This window comes from Phalangium opilio, unplaced genomic scaffold (assembly GCF_054372755.1).
Source record: "Phalangium opilio isolate 3A_F unplaced genomic scaffold, DU_Popi_V2 ptg000209l_1, whole genome shotgun sequence".
In the NCBI taxonomy this organism is placed as follows: domain Eukaryota; kingdom Metazoa; phylum Arthropoda; class Arachnida; order Opiliones; family Phalangiidae; genus Phalangium; species Phalangium opilio.
Window position 1 is genome coordinate 12,789,242 of NW_028324217.1, and position 17,682 is coordinate 12,806,923.

The 17,682-nt window shown below is 42.9% G+C and overlaps 11 non-coding genes across 11 annotated transcripts; all 11 read right to left on the minus strand.

Moving 5' to 3' along the window:
* Nucleotides 1-1,193: 1,193 nt before the first annotated feature.
* Nucleotides 1,194-1,266, minus strand: TRNAT-GGU (transfer RNA threonine (anticodon GGU)). The gene has a single exon. It is a non-coding gene; the product is annotated as a tRNA-Thr (tRNA).
* A 2,603-nt stretch (nt 1,267-3,869) lies between these two features.
* TRNAT-GGU (transfer RNA threonine (anticodon GGU)) lies at nt 3,870-3,942 on the minus strand. Its single transcript has one exon. It is a non-coding gene; the product is annotated as a tRNA-Thr (tRNA).
* A 1,811-nt stretch (nt 3,943-5,753) lies between these two features.
* Nucleotides 5,754-5,826, minus strand: TRNAN-GUU (transfer RNA asparagine (anticodon GUU)). Its single transcript has one exon. It is a non-coding gene; the product is annotated as a tRNA-Asn (tRNA).
* Nucleotides 5,827-5,900: 74 nt separating this feature from the next.
* TRNAK-CUU (transfer RNA lysine (anticodon CUU)) lies at nt 5,901-5,970 on the minus strand. The gene has a single exon. It is a non-coding gene; the product is annotated as a tRNA-Lys (tRNA).
* A 2,020-nt stretch (nt 5,971-7,990) lies between these two features.
* Nucleotides 7,991-8,063, minus strand: TRNAT-GGU (transfer RNA threonine (anticodon GGU)). The gene has a single exon. It is a non-coding gene; the product is annotated as a tRNA-Thr (tRNA).
* Nucleotides 8,064-8,579: 516 nt separating this feature from the next.
* Nucleotides 8,580-8,652, minus strand: TRNAT-GGU (transfer RNA threonine (anticodon GGU)). Its single transcript has one exon. It is a non-coding gene; the product is annotated as a tRNA-Thr (tRNA).
* Nucleotides 8,653-10,463: 1,811 nt separating this feature from the next.
* Nucleotides 10,464-10,536, minus strand: TRNAN-GUU (transfer RNA asparagine (anticodon GUU)). Its single transcript has one exon. It is a non-coding gene; the product is annotated as a tRNA-Asn (tRNA).
* Nucleotides 10,537-10,610: 74 nt separating this feature from the next.
* Nucleotides 10,611-10,680, minus strand: TRNAK-CUU (transfer RNA lysine (anticodon CUU)). Its single transcript has one exon. It is a non-coding gene; the product is annotated as a tRNA-Lys (tRNA).
* A 2,020-nt stretch (nt 10,681-12,700) lies between these two features.
* On the minus strand, nt 12,701-12,773 carry TRNAT-GGU (transfer RNA threonine (anticodon GGU)). Its single transcript has one exon. It is a non-coding gene; the product is annotated as a tRNA-Thr (tRNA).
* A 1,704-nt stretch (nt 12,774-14,477) lies between these two features.
* TRNAT-GGU (transfer RNA threonine (anticodon GGU)) lies at nt 14,478-14,550 on the minus strand. Its single transcript has one exon. It is a non-coding gene; the product is annotated as a tRNA-Thr (tRNA).
* An 808-nt stretch (nt 14,551-15,358) lies between these two features.
* On the minus strand, nt 15,359-15,431 carry TRNAT-GGU (transfer RNA threonine (anticodon GGU)). Its single transcript has one exon. It is a non-coding gene; the product is annotated as a tRNA-Thr (tRNA).
* Between the last annotated feature and the right edge of the window lie 2,251 nt (nt 15,432-17,682).

The window sequence follows — 17,682 nt, forward strand, 5'->3', positions numbered from 1 at the left end:
CTCTGGTCGAGATACGTCGATTTTGAAAATGTTATTAAAAATCGAGGTACATTTTTATTTTTTGATCGATCGAGATGAAATCAATTTTAATGAGTATTTTATAGGTAACTAAGCTGAATTCGGTCAAAAATTTGTCCAGAAAAAAATACATTCAAAAGTGTACCGAAAAAATCGCATGTTTTTTTTCTTCAAGATACAAAATCCGTGACAACGATTTCTTAATGTAAAATTGAATTTTAACAGTTTTTTGAATGAATATCGTTATATTTGCGTGAATTTAAGCAAAAAATACAAAAACTATGGTTTCAGCGGTTATATTTGAAAATATTGAAAAAATTCTCAAAATGTGCTTCTCTGGTCGAGATACGTCGATTTTGAAAATGTTATTAAAAATCGAGGTACATTTTTATTTTTTGATCGATCGAGATGAAATCACTCTTAATGAGTATTTTATAGGTAACTAAGCTGAATTCGGTCAAAAATTTGTCCAGAAAAAAATGCATTCAAAAGTGTACCGAAAAAATCGCATGTTTTTTTCTTCAAGATACAAAATCCGTGACAACGATTTCTTAATGTAAAATTGAATTTTAACAGTTTTTTGAATGAAAATCGTTATATTTGCTTGAATTAAAGCAAAAAATACAAAAACTATGGTTTCAGCGGTTATATTTGAAAATATTGAAAAAATTCTCAAAATGTGCTTCTCTGGTCGAGATACGTCGATTTTGAAAATGTTATTAAAAATCGAGGTACATTTTTATTTTTTGATCGATCGAGATGAAATCACTTTTTATGAGTATTTTATAGGTAACTAAGCTGAATTCGGTCAAAAATTTGTCCAGAAAAAAATACATTCAAAAGTGTACCGAAAAAATCGCATGTTTTTTTTCTTCAAGATACAAAATCCGTGACAACGATTTCTTAATGTAAAATTGAATTTTAACAGTTTTTTGAATGAATATCGTTATATTTGCTTGAATTTAAGCAAAAAATACAAAAACTATGGTTTCAGCGGTTATATTTGAAAATATTGAAAAAATTCTCAAAATGTGCTTCTCTGGTCGAGATGCGTCGATTTTGAAAATGTAATTAAAAATCGAGGTACATTTTTATTTTTTGATCGATCGAGAATGTTTTTCACGTGTTGTGGAAAAGTTATGACTTTTCACGCTACATCTGAGACTTCACAACACCTCTCCCGGGTGGGCTCGAACCACCAACCTTTCGGTTACCAGCTGAACGCGCTAACCATTGCGCCACGGAAGCCCAAAAATTAAATGTTCGTCAGGTATTCTGGAAATTTTTTGACTTTTTACGTTACATCTGAGACCCCACAACATCTCTCCCGGGTTGGCTCGAACCACCAACCTTTCGGTTACCAGCTGAACGCGCTAACCATTGCGCCACGGATGCCCAAAAATTAAACGTTCGTCAGGTATTGTGGAAAAACTCTGACTTTTTACGTCATATCTGAGACCTCACAACACAGTTCCTGGTTGGGCTCGAACCACCAACCTTTCGGTTAACAGCCGAAGGCGCTAACCAATGCGCCACGGAAGCCCAAAAATTAAATGTTCGTCAGGTATTGTGGAAAAATTCTGCCACATTACGTTACATCTGAGACCTCACAACACCGCTCCCGGATAGACTCGAACCACCAACCTATTAGATAACAGCCGAACGCGCGAACCATTGAGCCACGGAAGCTCAGAAAATAAATGGCTGTCAGGTATTGAGGAAAAGTTATGACTTTTCACGCTACATCAAGACCCCATTACACCTCTCCTGGGTGGGCTCGAACCACCAACCTTTCGGTAAGCAGGTGAACGCGCTAACCATTGCGCCACGGAAGCCCAAAAATTAAATGTTCGTCAGGTATTCTGGAAAAACTTTGACTTTTTACGTTACATCTGAGACCCCACAACATCTCTCCCGGGTGGGCTCGAACCACCAACCTTTCGGTTAACAGCTGAACGCGCAAACCATTGCGCCACGGAAGCCCAAAAATTACTTGCTCGTCAGGTATTGTGGAAAAACTCTGACTTTTTACGTCACATCTGAGACCTCACAACACAGTTCCCGGTTGGGCTCGAACCACCATACTTTCGGTTAACAGCCGAACGCGCTAACCATTGAGCCGCGGAAGCTCAGATATTAAATGGTTGTTACGTATTGTGGAAATGTTTTGACTTTTTACGCTACATTTGAGACCCCACAACACCTCTCCTGGATGGGCTCGAAACACCAACCTTTCGGTTAACAGTTGAACGCGCAAACCATTGCGCCACGGAAGCCCAAAAATTAAATGTTCGTCAGGTAATGTGGAAAAACTCTGACTTTTTACGTCACATCTGAGACCTCACAAAACCGCTCCAAGATGGGCGCGAACCACCAACCTTTCGGTTACCAGCTGAACGCGCTAACCATTGGGCCACGGAAGCTCAGAAATTAAATGGTTGTCAGCAGAAGTAATATAAGAAACCTCCCTACGGGAGGGAAGTATACAAGACGCCATAGGCATAACGTTAAAACACGCGAGACATCCTCGAACCGCCAAATACCATATTCAGACACTATTGCTCACGGACAAGGTACTGTAGATCTTAGTCCTTTGATATGGTCGTTGGAAAGGGAAAGAGGAAAAAGGCTCGCTTCAAACTAGTGTAGTCTGCTTAGCCGTCTGTCGTAAAGAAATTGAAGATTCCTGATTTTGTTCATAAATATTCCCATACGGTTATTTCAAAACGAAAATCTAGTTTGTTGTAAAGCCAAGAAGAAGATGAAAATTATGAATACAAGAATAAATTTTCGAGATAATAACGCCATTTTAAAATCTATGTATGTATAGTGTTAGTCATATACCTTGGCAAGGTAAGGGTTTAATTCAAATTTTACGCAAAGACCTATGAAAATCCTTTTATCGAGTCACTGCCTGTTTATTAATGATTGATTATCATCAAAATCTAATAATGCTGCATGGATTTTTTCATTGGAATAGTTTAAAATTACCATGAGTCTGTGAAATTGACTTAACTTAAGCAGCCGACGCAATCGCGAGATCAGAGAATGTATTCCTACGCTTTACGCGGCCCGGCCCTATTTTTTAAACTTTGTTTACGGCCGTATAAATGCGCGGGGACATTCGCGGTACGAGGATGTATCGGGAAAAATTCGCCTTTGTATACTTTCCTCCCGAAGGGAGGTTTCTTATATTACTTTTGTTGTCAGGTATTGTGGAAAAGTTATGACTTTTCACGCTACATCTGAGACTTCACAACACCTCTCCCGGGTGGGCTCGAACCACCAACCTTTCGGTTAACAGGTGAACGCGCTAACCATTGCTCCACGGAAGCCCAAAAATTAAATGTTCGTCAGGTATTCTGGAAAAACTTTGACTTTTTACGTTACATCTGAGACCCCACAACATCTCTCCCGGGTGGTCTCGAACCACCAAACTTTCGGTTCACCGCTGAAAACGCTAACCATTGCGCTACGGAAGCCCAAAAATTAAACGTTCGTCAGGTATTGTGGAAAAAACTCTGACATTTTACGTTACATCTGAGACCTCACAAAACCGCTCCCGGATAGACTCGAACCACCAAACTATTAGTTAACAGCCGAACGCGCTAACCATTGAGCCACGGAAGCTCAGAAGTTAAATGGTTGTCAGGTATTGTGGAAAAGTTATGACTTTTCACGCTACATCTGAGACCCCATTACACCTTTCCCGGGTGGGCTCGAACCACCAACCTTTCGGTTAACAGGTAAACGCGCTAACCATTGCGCCACGGAAGCTCAGAAATTAAATGGTTGTCAGGTATTGTGGAAAAGTTATGACTTTTCACGCTACATCTGAGACTTCACAACACCTCTCCCGGGTGGGCTCGAACCACCAACCTTTCGGTTACCAGCTGAACGCGCTAACCATTGCGCCACGGAAGCCCAAAAATTAAATGTTCGTCAGGTATTCTGGAAAAACTTTGACTTTTTACGTTACATCTGAGACCCCACAACATCTCTCCCGGGTGGGCTCAAACCACCAAGCTTTCGGTTAGCAGCTGAACGCGCTAACCATTGCGCTACGGAAGCCCAAAAGTTAAACGTTCGTCAGGTATTGTGGAAAAACTCTGACACAGACAAAACGGAATATATCATATTCTCCAACAACAGCAACGACAAAAACACTTACGAAAAGGTTACTATTAATAGTCGTATTCTTAAACGAGTCACAAATTATAAATACATGGGGATTTGGCTAAATGAAAACTTAAAATAGAATATTCAAGTCGACATGGTATGTAAGGGACTAGCTAAAGCCTGTGGACTAATACATCACTGCAAAAACTTAGTCCCGAGAGCTACACTATTTGAAATTTACTACTCCTTATTCTACTCAGCCCTTACATACGGGATATCCATCTGGGGTTGGACTACTAATCATAACATTAAGAGAATACAAATTATCCAAAAACGCACCATAAGAAATATTTATAATGTTCCTTTCCTTGCTCATACGGAACCTCTCTTCGAAAAGTCTCGTCTGTTAAAAATAAGCGAAGTAGTAAACTTTGTAACATTAACATTATTATATAGAGATTAATTAACGAATTCCTTCTTTACGATCAGAGCTAACAAAATCGTTTATACTAGGTCTAAAGATACACTTAGTGTAAGCAAGTGTAGCACCTCGAAAAAATTAAATTCCGTATTTTATATGGGTCCGATGTTATTTAACACCCTTCCCCAAGAAATACGAGATTTGGATAATATTAAACTATTCAAATTCAAACTAAAAGAACATATATTATTAAAACTGATAAGAATTTAAATTGGGACCTCCTAGATAATAAACCCTTTATGATAATAACCCTCTTCAATTTGGATTAGCTGTTTAAGATTCAATTAATCGAAATAATATAATAGGCTCAACTTTTTTGATTTTTTGATTTAAACTTTGTTTTTATTATTAACTTTGTTTTTAAATTAATTTATTTATTAATTTATTATCAGTTTTAACTACTAGAATTTTATTATTTGTTTTGTTATAAAAATCTATGCGAAGCAGGGCTAAAAAGTCGCTAGTTGACTTAGGCCCTTATGAAACGAATCTAATGTAAACATGAAATAAATAAACTTTTTACGTCACATCTGAGACCTCACAACACAGTTCCTGGTTGGGCTCGAACCACCAACCTTTCGGTTAACAGCCGAACGCGCTAACCATTGCGCCACGGAAGCCAAAAAATTAAATGGCCGACAGGTATTGTGGAAAAACTCTGACATTTTACGTTACATCTGAGACCCCACAACACCTCTCCCGGGTGGGCTCGAACCACCAACCTTTCGGTTAACAGCCGAACACGCTAACCAGTGCGCCACGGAAGGCGAAAAATTAAATGGTCGTCAGGTATTGTGGAAAAACTCTGACTTTTTACGTCACATCTGAGACCTCACAACACTGTTCCCGGGTGGGCTCGAACCACCAACCTTTTGAATAACAGCTGAGCGCGCTAACCATTGCTCCAAGGAAGCTCAGAAATTAAATGGTTGTCAGGTATTGTGGAAAAGTTATGACTTTTCACGCTACATCTGAGACCCCACAACACCTATCCTGGGTGGGCCCGAACCACTAACCTTTCGGTTAACAGCCGAACGCGCTAACCATTGCGCAACGGAAGCCCAAAAATTGAATGGTCGTCAGGTATTGTGGAAAATCTCCGACTTTTTACGTCACATCTGGGACCACACAACACTGCTCCCGGGTGGGCTCGAACCACCAACCTTTCGGTTAACAGCCGAACGCGCTAACCATTGCGCCACGGAAGCTCGGAAATTAAATGGTTGTCAGGTATTGTGGAAAAGTTATGACTTTTCACGCTACATCTGAGACCCCACAACACCTCTCCTGGGTGGGCTCGAACCAACAACCTTTCGGTTAAGAGCCGAACGCGCTAACCATTGCGCTACGGAAGCCCAAAAATTAAACGTTCGTCAGGTATTGTGGAAAAAACTCTGACATTTTAAGTTACATCTGAGACCTCACAAAACCGCTCCCGGATAGACTCGAACCACCAAACTATTAGTTAACAGCCGAACGCGCTAACCATTGAGCCACGGAAGCTCAGAAGTTAAATGGTTGTCGGGTATTGTGGAAAAGTTATGACTTTTCACGCTACATCTGAGACCCCATTACACCTCTCCCGGGTGGGCTCGAACCACCAACCTTTCGGTTAACAGGTAAACGTGCTAACCATTGCGCCACGGAAGCTCAGATATTAAATGGTTGTTACGTATTGTGGAAATGTTTTGACTTTTTACGCTACATTTGAGACCCCACAACACCTCTCCTGGATGGGCTCGAAACACCAACCTTTCGGTTAACAGTTGAACGCGCAAACCATTGCGCCACGGAAGCCCAAAAATTAAATGTTCGTCAGGTAATGTGGAAAAACTCTGACTTTTTACGTCACATCTGAGACCTCACAAAACCGCTCCAAGATGGGCGCGAACCACCAACCTTTCGGTTACCAGCTGAACGCGCTAACCATTGGGCCACGGAAGCTCAGAAATTAAATGGTTGTCAGCAGAAGTAATATAAGAAACCTCCCTACGGGAGGGAAGTATACAAGACGCCATAGGCATAACGTTAAAACACGCGAGACATCCTCGAACCGCCAAATACCATATTCAGACACTATTGCTCACGGACAAGGTACTGTAGATCTTAGTCCTTTGATATGGTCGTTGGAAAGGGAAAGAGGAAAAAGGCTCGCTTCAAACTAGTGTAGTCTGCTTAGCCGTCTGTCGTAAAGAAATTGAAGATTCCTGATTTTGTTCATAAATATTCCCATACGGTTATTTCAAAACGAAAATCTAGTTTGTTGTAAAGCCAAGAAGAAGATGAAAATTATGAATACAAGAATAAATTTTCGAGATAATAACGCCATTTTAAAATCTATGTATGTATAGTGTTAGTCATATACCTTGGCAAGGTAAGGGTTTAATTCAAATTTTACGCAAAGACCTATGAAAATCCTTTTATCGAGTCACTGCCTGTTTATTAATGATTGATTATCATCAAAATCTAATAATGCTGCATGGATTTTTTCATTGGAATAGTTTAAAATTACCATGAGTCTGTGAAATTGACTTAACTTAAGCAGCCGACGCAATCGCGAGATCAGAGAATGTATTCCTACGCTTTACGCGGCCCGGCCCTATTTTTTAAACTTTGTTTACGGCCGTATAAATGCGCGGGGACATTCGCGGTACGAGGATGTATCGGGAAAAATTCGCCTTTGTATACTTTCCTCCCGAAGGGAGGTTTCTTATATTACTTTTGTTGTCAGGTATTGTGGAAAAGTTATGACTTTTCACGCTACATCTGAGACTTCACAACACCTATCCTGGGTGGGCCCGAACCACTAACCTTTCGGTTAACAGCCGAACGCGCTAACCATTGCGCAACGGAAGCCCAAAAATTGAATGGTCGTCAGGTATTGTGGAAAATCTCCGACTTTTTACGTCACATCTGGGACCACACAACACTGCTCCCGGGTGGGCTCGAACCACCAACCTTTCGGTTAACAGCCGAACGCGCTAACCATTGAGCCACGGAAGCTCGGAAATTAAATGTTCGTCCGATATTGTGGAAAAAACTCTGACATTTTACGTAACATCTGAGACCTCACAACACCGCTCCCGGATAGACTCGAACCACCAAACTTTTAGTTAACAGCCGAACGCGCTAACCATTGAGCCACGGAAGCTCAGAAATTAAATGGTTGTCAGGTATTGTGGAAAAGTTATGACTTTTCACGCTACATCTGAGACCCCATTACACCTCTCCCGGGTGGGCTCGAACCACCAACCTTTCGGTTAACAGGTGAACGCGCTAACCATTGCGCCACGGAAGCTCAGAAATTAAATGGTTGTCAGGTATTGTGGAAAAGTTATAACTTTTCACGCTACATCTGAGACTTCACAACACCTCTCCCGGGTGGGCTCGAACCACCAACCTTTCGGTTACCAACTGAACGCGCTAACCATTGCGCCACGGAAGCCCAAAAATTAAACGTTCGTCAGGTATTGTGGAAAAACTCTGACTTTTTACGTCACATCTGAGACCTCACAACATCTCTCCCGGGTGGTCTCGAACCACCAAACTTTCGGTTCACCGCTGAAAACGCTAACCATTGCGCTACGGAAGCCCAAAAATTAAACGTTCGTCAGGTATTGTGGAAAAAACTCTGACATTTTACGTTACATCTGAGACCTCACAAAACCGCTCCCGGATAGACTCGAACCACCAAACTATTAGTTAACAGCCGAACGCGCTAACCATTGAGCCACGGAAGCTCAGAAGTTAAATGGTTGTCAGGTATTGTGGAAAAGTTATGACTTTTCACGCTACATCTGAGACCCCATTACACCTTTCCCGGGTGGGCTCGAACCACCAACCTTTCGGTTAACAGGTAAACGCGCTAACCATTGCGCCACGGAAGCTCAGAAATTAAATGGTTGTCAGGTATTGTGGAAAAGTTATGACTTTTCACGCTACATCTGAGACTTCACAACACCTCTCCCGGGTGGGCTCGAACCACCAACCTTTCGGTTACCAGCTGAACGCGCTAACCATTGCGCCACGGAAGCCCAAAAATTAAATGTTCGTCAGGTATTCTGGAAAAACTTTGACTTTTTACGTTACATCTGAGACCCCACAACATCTCTCCCGGGTGGGCTCAAACCACCAAGCTTTCGGTTAGCAGCTGAACGCGCTAACCATTGCGCTACGGAAGCCCAAAAGTTAAACGTTCGTCAGGTATTGTGGAAAAACTCTGACACAGACAAAACGGAATATATCATATTCTCCAACAACAGCAACGACAAAAACACTTACGAAAAGGTTACTATTAATAGTCGTATTCTTAAACGAGTCACAAATTATAAATACATGGGGATTTGGCTAAATGAAAACTTAAAATAGAATATTCAAGTCGACATGGTATGTAAGGGACTAGCTAAAGCCTGTGGACTAATACATCACTGCAAAAACTTAGTCCCGAGAGCTACACTATTTGAAATTTACTACTCCTTATTCTACTCAGCCCTTACATACGGGATATCCATCTGGGGTTGGACTACTAATCATAACATTAAGAGAATACAAATTATCCAAAAACGCACCATAAGAAATATTTATAATGTTCCTTTCCTTGCTCATACGGAACCTCTCTTCGAAAAGTCTCGTCTGTTAAAAATAAGCGAAGTAGTAAACTTTGTAACATTAACATTATTATATAGAGATTAATTAACGAATTCCTTCTTTACGATCAGAGCTAACAAAATCGTTTATACTAGGTCTAAAGATACACTTAGTGTAAGCAAGTGTAGCACCTCGAAAAAATTAAATTCCGTATTTTATATGGGTCCGATGTTATTTAACACCCTTCCCCAAGAAATACGAGATTTGGATAATATTAAACTATTCAAATTCAAACTAAAAGAACATATATTATTAAAACTGATAAGAATTTAAATTGGGACCTCCTAGATAATAAACCCTTTATGATAATAACCCTCTTCAATTTGGATTAGCTGTTTAAGATTCAATTAATCGAAATAATATAATAGGCTCAACTTTTTTGATTTTTTGATTTAAACTTTGTTTTTATTATTAACTTTGTTTTTAAATTAATTTATTTATTAATTTATTATCAGTTTTAACTACTAGAATTTTATTATTTGTTTTGTTATAAAAATCTATGCGAAGCAGGGCTAAAAAGTCGCTAGTTGACTTAGGCCCTTATGAAACGAATCTAATGTAAACATGAAATAAATAAACTTTTTACGTCACATCTGAGACCTCACAACACAGTTCCTGGTTGGGCTCGAACCACCAACCTTTCGGTTAACAGCCGAACGCGCTAACCATTGCGCCACGGAAGCCAAAAAATTAAATGGCCGACAGGTATTGTGGAAAAACTCTGACATTTTACGTTACATCTGAGACCCCACAACACCTCTCCCGGGTGGGCTCGAACCACCAACCTTTCGGTTAACAGCCGAACACGCTAACCAGTGCGCCACGGAAGGCGAAAAATTAAATGGTCGTCAGGTATTGTGGAAAAACTCTGACTTTTTACGTCACATCTGAGACCTCACAACACTGTTCCCGGGTGGGCTCGAACCACCAACCTTTTGAATAACAGCTGAGCGCGCTAACCATTGCTCCAAGGAAGCTCAGAAATTAAATGGTTGTCAGGTATTGTGGAAAAGTTATGACTTTTCACGCTACATCTGAGACCCCACAACACCTATCCTGGGTGGGCCCGAACCACTAACCTTTCGGTTAACAGCCGAACGCGCTAACCATTGCGCAACGGAAGCCCAAAAATTGAATGGTCGTCAGGTATTGTGGAAAATCTCCGACTTTTTACGTCACATCTGGGACCACACAACACTGCTCCCGGGTGGGCTCGAACCACCAACCTTTCGGTTAACAGCCGAACGCGCTAACCATTGCGCCACGGAAGCTCGGAAATTAAATGGTTGTCAGGTATTGTGGAAAAGTTATGACTTTTCACGCTACATCTGAGACCCCACAACACCTCTCCTGGGTGGGCTCGAACCAACAACCTTTCGGTTAAGAGCCGAACGCGCTAACCATTGCGCTACGGAAGCCCAAAAATTAAACGTTCGTCAGGTATTGTGGAAAAAACTCTGACATTTTAAGTTACATCTGAGACCTCACAAAACCGCTCCCGGATAGACTCGAACCACCAAACTATTAGTTAACAGCCGAACGCGCTAACCATTGAGCCACGGAAGCTCAGAAGTTAAATGGTTGTCGGGTATTGTGGAAAAGTTATGACTTTTCACGCTACATCTGAGACCCCATTACACCTCTCCCGGGTGGGCTCGAACCACCAACCTTTCGGTTAACAGGTAAACGTGCTAACCATTGCGCCACGGAAGCTCAGATATTAAATGGTTGTTACGTATTGTGGAAATGTTTTGACTTTTTACGCTACATTTGAGACCCCACAACACCTCTCCTGGATGGGCTCGAAACACCAACCTTTCGGTTAACAGTTGAACGCGCAAACCATTGCGCCACGGAAGCCCAAAAATTAAATGTTCGTCAGGTAATGTGGAAAAACTCTGACTTTTTACGTCACATCTGAGACCTCACAAAACCGCTCCAAGATGGGCGCGAACCACCAACCTTTCGGTTACCAGCTGAACGCGCTAACCATTGGGCCACGGAAGCTCAGAAATTAAATGGTTGTCAGCAGAAGTAATATAAGAAACCTCCCTACGGGAGGGAAGTATACAAGACGCCATAGGCATAACGTTAAAACACGCGAGACATCCTCGAACCGCCAAATACCATATTCAGACACTATTGCTCACGGACAAGGTACTGTAGATCTTAGTCCTTTGATATGGTCGTTGGAAAGGGAAAGAGGAAAAAGGCTCGCTTCAAACTAGTGTAGTCTGCTTAGCCGTCTGTCGTAAAGAAATTGAAGATTCCTGATTTTGTTCATAAATATTCCCATACGGTTATTTCAAAACGAAAATCTAGTTTGTTGTAAAGCCAAGAAGAAGATGAAAATTATGAATACAAGAATAAATTTTCGAGATAATAACGCCATTTTAAAATCTATGTATGTATAGTGTTAGTCATATACCTTGGCAAGGTAAGGGTTTAATTCAAATTTTACGCAAAGACCTATGAAAATCCTTTTATCGAGTCACTGCCTGTTTATTAATGATTGATTATCATCAAAATCTAATAATGCTGCATGGATTTTTTCATTGGAATAGTTTAAAATTACCATGAGTCTGTGAAATTGACTTAACTTAAGCAGCCGACGCAATCGCGAGATCAGAGAATGTATTCCTACGCTTTACGCGGCCCGGCCCTATTTTTTAAACTTTGTTTACGGCCGTATAAATGCGCGGGGACATTCGCGGTACGAGGATGTATCGGGAAAAATTCGCCTTTGTATACTTTCCTCCCGAAGGGAGGTTTCTTATATTACTTTTGTTGTCAGGTATTGTGGAAAAGTTATGACTTTTCACGCTACATCTGAGACTTCACAACACCTATCCTGGGTGGGCCCGAACCACTAACCTTTCGGTTAACAGCCGAACGCGCTAACCATTGCGCAACGGAAGCCCAAAAATTGAATGGTCGTCAGGTATTGTGGAAAATCTCCGACTTTTTACGTCACATCTGGGACCACACAACACTGCTCCCGGGTGGGCTCGAACCACCAACCTTTCGGTTAACAGCCGAACGCGCTAACCATTGAGCCACGGAAGCTCGGAAATTAAATGTTCGTCCGATATTGTGGAAAAAACTCTGACATTTTACGTAACATCTGAGACCTCACAACACCGCTCCCGGATAGACTCGAACCACCAAACTATTAGTTAACAGCCGAACGCGCTAACCATTGAGCCACGGAAGCTCAGAAATTAAATGGTTGTCAGGTATTGTGGAAAAGTTATGACTTTTCACGCTACATCTGAGACCCCATTACACCTCTCCCGGGTGGGCTCGAACCACCAACCTTTCGGTTAACAGGTGAACGCGCTAACCATTGCGCCACGGAAGCTCAGAAATTAAATGGTTGTCAGGTATTGTGGAAAAGTTATAACTTTTCACGCTACATCTGAGACTTCACAACACCTCTCCCGGGTGGGCTCGAACCACCAACCTTTCGGTTACCAACTGAACGCGCTAACCATTGCGCCACGGAAGCCCAAAAATTAAACGTTCGTCAGGTATTGTGGAAAAACTCTGACTTTTTACGTCACATCTGAGACCTCACAACACAGTTCCTGGTTAGGCTCGAACCACCAACCTTTCGGTTAACAACCGAACGCGCTAACCATTGCGCCACGGAAGCCAAAAAATTAAATGGTCGTCAGGTATTGTGGAAATACTCTGACATTTTACGTTACATCTGAGACCTCACAAAACCGCTCCCGTATAGGCTCGAACCACCAACCTATTAGTTAAAAGCCGTAAGCGCTAACCATTGCGCCACGGAAGCCCAAAAATTAAATGGTCGTCAGGTATTGTGGAAAACTCTGACATTTTACGTTACATCTGAGACCTCACAACACCGCTCCCGGATAGGCTCGAACCACCAACCTATTAGTTAAAAGCCGAACGCGCTAACCATTGCGCCACGGAAGCCCAAAAATTAAATGGTCGTCAGGTATCGTGGAAGAACTTTGGCTTTTTACGTTACGTTTGAGATACCACAAAACCGCTCCCGAGTGGGCTCGAACCACCAACCTATTGGTTAACAGCCGAACGCGCTAACTACTGAGCCGCGGAAGCTCAGATATTAAATGGTTGTTACGTATTGTGGAAAAGTTTTGACTTTTTACGCTACATCTGAGACCCCACAACACCTCTCCTGGATGGGCTGGAAACACCAACCTTTCGGTTAACAGCTGAACTCGCAAAACATTGCGCCACGGAAGCCCAAAAATTAAATGTTCGTCAGGTAATGTGGAAAAACTCTGACTTTTTACGTCACATCTGAGACCTCACAATACCTCTCCCGGGTGGGCTCGAACCACCAACCTTTCGAATAACAGCCGAACGCGCTAACCATTGCGCCACGGAAGCCCAAAAATTAAATGGTTGTCAGGTATTGTGGAAAAGTTATGACTTTTCACGCTACATCTGAGAACACACAACACCTCCCCGGGTGGGCTCGAACCACCAACCTTTCGGTTAACAGCCGAACGCGCTAACCATTGAGCCACGGAAGCCCAAAAATTGAATGTTAGTCAGGTATTGTGGAAAAACTCTGACATTTTACGTTACATCTGAGACCTCACAACACCGCTCCCGGATAGGCTCGAACCACCAACCTATTGGTTAACAGCCGAACGCGCTAACTATTGAGCCACGGAAGCTCAGAAATTAAATGGTAGTCAGGTAATGTGGAAAAGTTATGACTTTTCACGCTACATCTGAGACCACACAACATCTCTCCCGGGTGGGCTCGAACCACCAACCTTTCCGTTACCAGCCGAACTTGTAACCATTGAGCCACGGAAAATCGGAAATTAAATGGTTGTCAGGTATTGTGGAAAAGTTATGACTTTTCACGCTACATCTGAGACCCCACAACACCTCTCCTGGGTGGGCTCGAACCAACAACCTTTCGGTTAACAGCCGAACGCGCTAACCATTGCGCCACGGAAGCCCAAAAATTAAATGTTCGTCAGATATTGTGGAAAAAACTCTGACATTTTACGTTACATCTGAGACCTCACAACACCGCTCCCGGATAGACTCGAACCACCAACCTATTAGTTAAAAGCCGTACGCGCTAACCATTGCGCCACGGAAGCCAAAAAATTAAATGGTCGTCAGGTATTGATCGATCACGTGTTGTGGAAAAGTTATGACTTTTCACGCTACATCTGAGACTTCACAACACCTCTCCCGGGTGGGCTCGAACCACCAACCTTTCGGTTACCAGCTGAACGCGCTAACCATTGCGCCACGGAAGCCCAAAAATTAAATGTTCGTCAGGTATTCTGGAAATTTTTTGACTTTTTACGTTACACCTGAGACCCCACAACATCTCTCCCGGGTTGGCTCGAACCACCAACCTTTCGGTTACCAGCTGAACGCGCTAACCATTGCGCCACGGATGCCCAAAAATTAAACGTTCGTCAGGTATTGTGGAAAAACTCTGACTTTTTACGTCACATCTGAGACCTCACAACACAGTTCCTGGTTGGGCTCGAACCACCAACCTTTCGGTTAACAGCCGAAGGCGCTAACCAATGCGCCACGGAAGCCCAAAAATTAAATGTTCGTCAGGTATTGTGGAAAAATTCTGCCACATTACGTTACATCTGAGACCTCACAACACCGCTCCCGGATAGACTCGAACCACCAACCTATTAGATAACAGCCGAACGCGCGAACCATTGAGCCACGGAAGCTCAGAAATTAAATGGCTGTCAGGTATTGAGGAAAAGTTATGACTTTTAACGCTACATCTGAGACCCCATTACACCTCTCCTGGGTGGGCTCGAACCACCAACCTTTCGGTAAACAGGTGAACGCGCTAACCATTGCGCCACGGAAGCCAAAAAATTAAATGGTCGTCAGGTATTGTGGAAATACTCTGACATTTTACGTTACATCTGAGACCTCACAAAACCCCTCCCGTATAGGCTCGAACCACCAACCTATTAGTTAAAAGCCGAACGCGCTAACCATTGCGCCACGGAAGCCCAAAAATTAAATGGTCGTCAGGTATTGTGGAAAAACTCTGATTTTTACGTCACATCTGAGACTTCACAACACCTCTCCCGGGTGGGCTCGAACCACCAACCTTTCGGTTACCAGCTGAACGCGCTAACCATTGCGCCACGGAAGCCCAAAAATTAAATATTCGTCAGGTATTCTGGAAAAACTTGACTTTTTACGTCACATCTGAGACCCCACAACATCTCTCCCGGGTGGGCTCGAACCACCAACTTTTCGGTTAACAGCTGAACGCGCTAACCATTTCGCTACGGAAGCCCAAAAATTAAACGTTCGTCAGGTATTGTGGAAAAACTCTGACTTTTTACGTCACATCTGAGACCTCACAACACAGTTCCTGGTTAGGCTCGAACCACCAACCTTTCGGTTAACAACCGAACGCGCTAACCATTGCGCCACGGAAGCCAAAAAATTAAATGGTCGTCAGGTATTGTGGAAATACTCTGACATTTTACGTCACATTTGAGACTTCACAACACAGCTCCCGGTTGGGCTCGAACCACCAACCTTTCGGTTAACAGCCGAACGCGCTAACCATTGCGCCACGGAAGAACAAAAATTAAATGGTCGTCAGGTATTGTGGAAAAACTCTGATTTTTACGTCACATCTGAGACTTCACAACACCTCTCCCGGGTGGGCTCGAACAACCAACCCTTCGGTTACCAGCTGAACGCGCTAACCATTGCGCCACGGAAGCCCAAAAATTAAATATTCGTCAGGTATTCTGGAAAAACTTGACTTTTTACGTTACATCTGAGACCCCACAACATCTTTCCCGGGTGGGCTCGAACCACCAACTTTTCGGTTAACAGCTGAACGCGCTAACCATTTCGCTACGGAAGCCCAAAAATTAAACGTTCGTCAGGTATTGTGGAAAAACTGTGACTTTTTACGTCACATCTGAGACCTCACAACACAGTTCCTGGTTAGGCTCGAACCACCAACCTTTCGGTTAACAACCGAACGCGCTAACCATTGCGCCACGGAAGCCAAAAAATTAAATGGTCGTCAGGTATTGTGGAAATACTCTGACATTTTACGTCACATTTGAGACTTCACAACACAGCTCCCGGGTGGGCTCGAACCACCAACTTTTCGGTTAACAGCTGAACGCGCTAACCATTTCGCTACGGAAGCCCATAAATTAAACGTTCGTCAGGTATTGTGGAAAAACTCTGACTTTTTACGTCACATCTGAGACCTCACAACACAGTTCCTGGTTAGGCTCGAACCACCAACCTTTCGGTTAACAACCGAACGCGCTAACCATTGCGCCACGGAAGCCAAAAAATTAAATGGTCGTCAGGTATTGTGGAAATACTCTGACATTTTACGTTACATCTGAGACCTCACAAAACCCCTCCCGTATAGGCTCGAACCACCAACCTATTAGTTAAAAGCCGAACGCGCTAACCATTGCGCCATGGAAGCCCAAAAATTAAATTGACGTCAGGTATTGTGGAAAAACTCTGATTTTTACGTCACATCTGAGACTTCACAACACCTCTCCCGGGTTGGCCCGAACCACCAACCTTTCGGTTACCAGCTGAACGCGCTAACCATTGCGCTACGGAAGCCCAAAAATTAAACGTTCGTCAGGTATTGTGGAAAAACTCTGACTTTTTACGTCACATCTGAGACCTCACAACACAGTTCCTGGTTAGGCTCGAACCACCAACCTTTCGGTTAACAACCGAACGCGCTAACCATTGCGCCACGGAAGCCAAAAAATTAAATGGTCGTCAGGTATTGTGGAAATACTCTGACATTTTACGTCACATTTGAGACTTCACAACACAGCTCCCGGTTGGGCTCGAACCACCAACCTTTCGGTTAACAGCCGAACGCGCTAACCATTGCGCCACGGAAGAACAAAAATTAAATGGTCGTCAGGTATTGTGGAAAAACTCTGATTTTTACGTCACATCTGAGACTTCACAACACCTCTCCCGGGTGGGCTCGAACAACCAACCCTTCGGTTACCAGCTGAACGCGCTAACCATTGCGCCACGGAAGCCCAAAAATTAAATATTCGTCAGGTATTCTGGAAAAACTTGACTTTTTACGTTACATCTGAGACCCCACAACATCTTTCCCGGGTGGGCTCGAACCACCAACTTTTCGGTTAACAGCTGAACGCGCTAACCATTTCGCTACGGAAGCCCAAAAATTAAACGTTCGTCAGGTATTGTGGAAAAACTGTGACTTTTTACGTCACATCTGAGACCTCACAACACAGTTCCTGGTTAGGCTCGAACCACCAACCTTTCGGTTAACAACCGAACGCGCTAACCATTGCGCCACGGAAGCCAAAAAATTAAATGGTCGTCAGGTATTGTGGAAATACTCTGACATTTTACGT